We start from the raw sequence: 8,015 nt of genomic DNA on the forward strand, positions 1-8,015 counted from the left end.
GTCTGAAACACTGGGATACATCAACTTAAACTCACCAAACCAAACTATCCCAAATGTTGGCCAATTATGTTGTATATAAGGCCCTGTACTCAGGAGGGACAGCCTTAAACGAGAAGCATAAAGCAGTCAGGTTGTGGCTGAAATGGCTCAGCCACTACATTGTGTTTCTCTTCAGCGGTTACTATAGGAAAGCTGCACCTGAGAGGTAAGAAGAGGAGGGAGGGAAGGCATTAAAAAGACCCCATACATGCCTATTTTTGCACAAAGTGTGCACACCCCAGTTTTAGCTGTACTAATAGGAGCATGGCAGGTCTAAATGAGGTCAAGGAAAGGAAGGAAGGGAAAACAGGGAGAAACTTGCTCAAAGGGGAAATGAATGCACTACCAAACTACGGACACTCTTGTTTTTCTGCACGGCTCATTTTTATTTTAAAATTAAAACAATTCAATAGCCAGAGCTAGAAAGTGATCCTCAGATGGCCCAGAACAGTTAATCTTGGTTGCTTATAGGCAATGGTAGCCTTGGAATCAGTGAGCTGGTCTCACACTTGGGGCTTGAGGCTAAAGTGGTATTTTCAGTTCTTAGGTTTCTCATCCACTTATGTTATTAATGTTCTGCATCAAAACACCAGAGCCTTGCTCTTTCAGCATGATTCAATGCTGATAGCAGGCGGGGTGGTGTACAAGGTTATCCAGCATCTTGTTCCCAGGCACTGGCTCACAACCGGGATTACCTCTGCTGTGGGTGTGCACCACTGCCACCTTGTGGCCACCTTCCCAAAGCTCACTCATTCCTCAACATAGCCTTGCAAGAGTCCTGACTGCTGTGACTTTAAGGGGGTGAAATCATCTAGGCCAAGAAAGACAAAGTAAAATATCTTCAGCTTTATTTCAAAAACAGCCATCTGCTAGCACCTCAAGATTACCTTTAATTTAAACATCAAGAGGCAGACCATATAGCAGAAAGCTCCTGGACTTTGTCTAAACAGAGCTGGATTTGGAGTTTAAAGATGGGTGGTTCTGAGCAAGTCACTGTATACCTCAGAGGCTCTATTTCTTCATTTAAAACCAGGGAAATAAGACATAAGAAGTATTGTAAACGTTGTTAAATATATGTGTGTATACACAAGTTAATATACACATATATATGTGTACATATATGTTTTATATGTGTATCTAGAATATATTTGTATATGGAACAAAACATTTAACTTTCACAGACAGTAAATGGATATTTGCAGTATGTGTATGATGTTTCAAGAACTGGAGGGGAACAAACGCCACTGTCAATGTATTACAAAAAGAACTATGTGATCTTCAGTCTTTGGCATGGGGTAAGGGTAGAGAAGAACCAGGCTAACTACTGATGCATCATCCTCTTTACTTCCCACAGTAGATCTGGGACTTCGGCATAATTTTCCCCCATTTGAGGGATGAGTAAATTGGGGCTTAATGAGACTGAACCATTTGTGCATAGTTTATAGTCAATAATAAATGGTGGTATCAGAATTCTAGTCTAATTAGTCTGGCTCCAAAAACCAAACTCCTAAAAATTTGACATTTTAGAAAGTATATTATGCAAGCTACAGTATCCCAGGTAGTGAAAAAAGGTCAAAAGTGATGAGAGCTCAAAACCCAGTTACTGCAGGGTTTGCAACCTGAGTTCTGTAGAGAGGTCTCAGTTGTCCTAGTCACCTCACTCCTGTCATCATTCTCGGTATCAGTGATTTACTGTCACAATGATGCTGAGTATCAAATGATCACAAAGCCCTAATGGCACAAAAACCAAAAAGCATTTGTTGATCACAGGTCTGAAGTCAAGTGATCTGTCTGGGCTCACTCACATGTTTGAGGGAGGCTCAGTTGCTGGCTTATCTAGGATGGCCCAAAGGAAGATGACCAGGCAACTTAGATCTGCTCCTAGTTCTCTTATCCTCTGGCAGGCTAGCCTGGGCACATTTCTAAGCAAGAGAAGAGGCACAAAAGCCAAGGCAAGTCTAGTCATGCAAATACTTTTTTCAACTTTCTGCAACATCCACTAACTGAAGAAAGTCACATGGCTGAGCCCAGAGTCAGTGGGAAACTGCTGCAAAGTCTATGGCTGTGTTAGTCTCCTGGGGCTGCCAAAACAATTACCACAAACTGGATAACTTAAAACAATACAGACTTCTTCTCTCCCAGTTCTGGAGGCTAGAAGTCCAAAATCAATGTGTCAGCACGGTTGGTTCCTTCTGGGGTTTGTGAGAAGAATCTACTTCTCTCCAAACTTACAGTAGTTTCCTGCAATCCCTGGTGTTTCTTGACTTGTAGACACATCACTCCAATGCCTGCCTCCATCATCATATGATGTTCTCCCTACGTGTCTGCATCTCTGTTTTCTCATGGTGTAAGGACATCAGTCACTGGATTAGAGACCACCCTAATCCAGGATAACCTCATCCTAACTAACTACATCCGCAAAGGCCCTATTTCCAAATAAAGTTACATTTGGAGGCTCCATATAGACATAAATTCTGGCAGGACATTATTCAACCCAAAACCATGGCAAAGGGTATGGATACAGAAAATAGGAACTGAGTCCTTTTTGCATAAATCACACTATCACATCAGCTATAGAGGCTTCATGTTTTTCTATTTTATTTGAAGTGGATTTGCTACTTTAAAATTTTGAAAATTAATGGTCAAGAGATTTTTTTTCTTTAAGAGATGAAGAAAATGAAATCCAGGGCTAGAAAGCAGATGGCTCAATTTAATGACAGAGCCAAGAACAAGACTTAAGCCTCAGGACACCTGATCATCTCTCCTTCCACAACTCTGCAATACTACACAAGGAAGCAGTTCCATTGTTGTTCTTGCTACTGTTGTTGTTATTTTATAGTAGAGTATAACACTGGGCACTGTGCTAGTAGAAGAATGTCCTCTCTTCCACCTCTAAGATGTCCACATTTTAATCTTTGGAACCTGTCATTATGTTAGGTTACATGGCAAAGGGGAGTTAAGGTTGCCATTGGAATTAACATTGTTAATCAGATGGCCTTGAAATGGGGGAGATTATCCTGAATTATCTAGGTGGGAGAAATGTAATTGCAGTAATTCTTAAAAGTGGATGAACAAGGCCAAATAGAAGCAATCAAAGGAAGATGTGACCACAGAAGAGAGGCACAGAGAGATGCAATGTTGCTGGCTTTGAAGATAGAGGAAGGGGGCCGCAAGTCAAGGAACGTGGGTGACCTCTGAAAGCAGGAAAAAGCATGAAAACATTCTTCTAGAGCCTCCAGAAAGTAACATCGTCCTGCCAACACATTGAATTTAGCCCACTGACACCATTTTGTACTTCTGGAACTGTAAGATAGTAAGTTTGAGCTGTTTAAGCCACCAAGTTTATGATATTTTATTACAGCATCAGTAGAAAACTGATTTTAGATGATATTTTGTTAGAGCATCAGTAGAAAACTGATTTTAGGTAGAAATGCTTTTAGCTGCAAAGGTCCAAAAAAAAAACAAAAACAAAAAAACAAAAAAAAACTAGTGGCCTCAATAACTATGGGCTTACGATTTCCAATAACAAGAAGCCTGGAGTTAGTGGCAGGGTAGTTCAGCTACGCAATGGTGTTACAAACGACTCAGGTTCCCCATTCCCCAAAGCCTCTCCATCCCTTTTGCAATCTGACTTTACGTCTTACTGGAAACTGGGTTATATAGCTATACCTATCTGCAAGGGAAGGTAGAAAATCTAGTAAACAGTAATAGCATTATCAAGACTAGATCAGCCCAATCATAAATCATTGCTTGGAGCTGGGTATATTGCTGCTCTGAAACAAATTAGCAAGGATGCGGGGAGATAAGGAGGTAAATAATCTTTGGCAAAGACATGGTCTAACATCTGCCTGACTCTGAGCAACCTACAAGTCACAAGGGTGTTGGGAAAATTATTCATTTCTGCAAGCTCTATGAATCTAAATAGGGCACTTAAAACCAGTTGCATCCAAATAGAGGCACACAACATGTAAAGAGGCTAGGGTGCATGAATAAATCATGCATAAGAATTAGTACGTAAAATAGATATAAAGGATGAAAGTTACCATTACCATTTATGAGATAAGGAGACTATCTCCTAGGCTGAGAGAGGTTAAGTGATGTGTCCAAACCCACCTGGTGGGCAAAAGCATAAGTCCAGAATCACCTGCTTTCTTCTGCTGCTTTCTTCTGGCTGCAAGAGTAAGAGGATAATAAGTGCTAGCTGGATGCTAGTAGTTTGGAACTTCACAAATCACTCTCAGAGAGTATCCAAAGGAGGGCAGCCAAGCTGCTGTTACTGTGGCCACTGATTGAGGCCAGCTCTGAGGACTGACAAAGGAACGCATGGAAAGTGGTGTATGATTTTTGCCCACTTACCGCTAGAACTCTTGAATCAGGGTGTGATTCCCCTTCTGCCAAAAAAAGTTAAGCTTTGCATAATTGCAAACTCTACCAAAATTGAAGGCAATCTATATTCTTGTTATAAGAAATAATCATCCCCTTTCTGTGGTGTGATGGCTAATTTTATGTGTCCACTTGGCTGGGTTAAGGGATGCCCAGACAGCTGGTAAAATATTACTTCAGGCATGTCTGTCAAGGTCTTTTCAGAAGAGATCAGCATTTGAGTCCATAAACAGAGTAAAGATCCTCCCTCACTGATGTAGGCAGGCATCATCCAATTCTTTGAGGGCCTGAATGAAACAAACGTCAAGAAAGGGTAAATGTACTCTCTTCTCTTGAGCTAGGACATCCACCTTCTGCCTTTGGATATCAGAACTCCTGGTTCTTAGGCTTCACACTCCAGAACTTATACCACAAGCCCCCTGATTCTCAAGCCCTTTGAATTCAGGCTGAACACCACTGATCTTCCAGGTTCTCTAGCTTGCAGATGACATATTGTGAGACTTCTCAGCTTCCATAATCCTGGGATCCCATTCTTATGATAAATCCTCTTTTATATATCTATATCTAGATATCTAGATCTATCCTGTTTCTCTGGAGAACTCTGACTAGTATACCTGATATCAAAGAGTTATTTCAGGATTATGATCACTTCCAAGAAGGAAGGAAAGAGAATGAGATCAAAAGAGCTTCATAGAGACTGTCAACTAAAACTGTAATGTTTAATCTTTTAGAAAAATAAAACACTTGTATAAAAAACAAAACTGGCACAATATTAAGAAATATATAACTAGTTGATGGGTATAAAGGGTTTTTTATAGCATACTATTCTCTACATACTTAAGATATCTCCTTATTGGGAAATATTAAAAATAAGAAGATAATCTAAACTCTACAATAAAAGGTAGGTTGTATTTATTCATTAAATATGTATGTGTTGGTGCTGGCTATGAGCTAGGCACTCTTCTAGAAGCTAAAGACCTGCAAAGTGACTACCCTCATGGAGATTACATTCTAGGCAAGGCAGACAGAAATAAAACAAGGTCACTTCAGTAAATGTTAAATAGTCTGAAGGAATAAAACAAAGGAGTGTCATAAATGTGACCCAGAAAATGTTTTCTATGAGGTGGACAGAAAGACGAACATCACTGAAGAGGTAGCATTTGATCTGAGATGTGAATAATAAAATCAAGTCATTCAAAAAATAAGAATAGTCTCCACAAAAAGCAATCAGAAAATGCAAAGGCCTGGAGACCTTTTAATACTGCAAGAACCAAGAACTAGCCCAACGCATAGCAAGTAAAGTGATGAGAGATGTGATTAGAAAGGTAGTTGTGACGGCTTTGTGGTCATGGTGAGAAGTATAGATTTTATTTGAAATGCAGTGGGCTGCCAATGGATGGAGGGCTGAAGGAAGGGGTTGTAAGGAAGGGAACAAGAAAATCTTTTACATTAATAAGTTATCATCATTTTTTAATAGCACTCTGCTGAATGGGCAATTCAGGAAAAGCAAGAAAAAAATAGGTACACGACCCTAGGCTATAGTAGTAATTCAAGCAAGAGATGACGCTGGCTTGGAAACAAATCTTACATTTCTTATACAGACATACAAGTCTGACATATGAGAAGGTTAAAGAATAGTATGATAGTAACTTACGTTTTCCAGAGAAAAAATGCATATTGTTCACATGGCAGAAGATTGTAAGATATTTATATGAATGTAGTGAGATTTCAGGTGACTTTATTATCTTTTCTAGATAATTATTTATATATTCCTCCATTTTTTTAATTGACCAGACATTATTTCTGATTTCCAAATCAGTACAATTCTCAGGAAATCATAATACCCTCTTACAACTCGCTGTCTTGACAAATGCCTTAGAGAGAATTCTACTGGCCCTCAGACTCGAACTTGAGTGCCTGATTTTCACCACCTGGGAGGGAGGTGATGGTAGGGCTTCAGTTTTTTGTGTGTGGGTGTCTTTTTTTGTTTTTTGTTTGTTTGTTTGTTTGTTTTTGTCGTTGTTGTTTGTTTTGTTTTGTTTTGTTTTTGAGACGTAGTCTTGCTCTGTCACCAGGCTGGAGTACAGTGACACAATCTCAGCTCACTGCAACCTCCACCTCCCAGATTCAAGTGATTCCTCTGCCTCAGCCTTCCAAGTAGCTGGGACTACAGGCACACACCACCATGCCCAGCTAATTTTTGTATTTTTAGTAAAGACAGGGTTTCACCATGTTGGTCAGGATGGTCTCAATCTCTCGACCTTGTGATCTTCCCGCCTTTGCCTCCCAAAGTGTTGGGATTACAGGCGTGAGCTACTGTGCCCGGCCAGGGCTTAATTTTAAATATGTTACGTGTGAGATGTCCGCATTGGTTTTCTAGGGCTGCCATAACAAAGTACTACATATTGAGTGGCTTAAACAACAGAAATTATTTTTCTCACAATTCTAAAGGCTGGAAGTCCAAGAACAAAGAAATCTTCTTAGGCCTCTCTCCTTGGCTTGTAGATGACCACCTTCTCCCTGTGTCTTTACATGGTCTTTCCTATTTGTGGGTCTGTGTCCTAATCTCTTCTTCTTCTAAGAGCACCAGTCATATTCGATTAGGGCCAGCTAATGACCTGAGTTTAACTTAATCACCTCTTTAAAGAACCTATTTCCAAATGTAGTCACATTCAGAGGTAATAGAGATTAGGACTTCAACATACAAATATGCGGGATGGGGTGGACACAGTTCAGCCCACAGCAAAGTCCTCCCATGCTGGGCAGGTGGGGGGAAATTTTTAAAGGTTATCAGAAACATGACTCTGCAGTTCAGTTTAGCACACTTGCTGGGAGGTAAATACGTTAGAGTCTGTCATCTATAAATATGAATGAGCTCACCCTAGGAGAGCTCATAGCATGAGAAAAGTCAATGACAGAAGGAAGCAGAAGCAAAAAGCCTGAGAAAGAGATAGAGAAAGTGTGGGCCAAGCAGTAGGAGGAAGACTAGAGAGAATGAGGACATGCAAGTTTCAAGAAGCGTGGCCAACAGTGTCAAACTGCAGGTCCTGAAAACGTACCCTACAAACAACCTGTCTAAGGCCCCTCTTGGATGACACTCCTACCCTCAGCTCAAACCTCCCACCATGACTTCCACTGGCAATAAAACAAAATATAAGCTCAGTCTATCATCCAAGGCCCTCCACAGTATGATTCTAATTCCCTTTTAAACTTTATGTACCTTTAGTACCCTTCAGCATTCTCCAGCATTAGTGACACAGCATTGTTCCCCAGCTCTGACCCAAAGCTTTGTGGTCTCTTCCTTTTGTGCCTGATACCCCCTCACACAGGAATGCCCTTCCCATTCATCCTGTGCACCCTTCAAGGACACCACAACCCTTAGCAATTTTTCTATACCAAGTTGATTTCTGTACGTGTCTATCTGCTGCACTGGGCTGTGGACTCTTTAGGGAAAATCTTGTCTGTTATTTATTGTTGGCAGCCCTTGAAGCCTGCCATGGCTCCTGGTACCTAGCAGGTGCTCAAAAAATGACTTTCTGAATGAATGAACTAATGCTGTTTTGCTCCAAACAGAATTAAATAATAATCCAGCA

The sequence above is a fragment of the Papio anubis genome, chromosome 12, assembly GCF_008728515.1.
Source record: "Papio anubis isolate 15944 chromosome 12, Panubis1.0, whole genome shotgun sequence".
Classification (NCBI taxonomy): domain Eukaryota; kingdom Metazoa; phylum Chordata; class Mammalia; order Primates; family Cercopithecidae; genus Papio; species Papio anubis.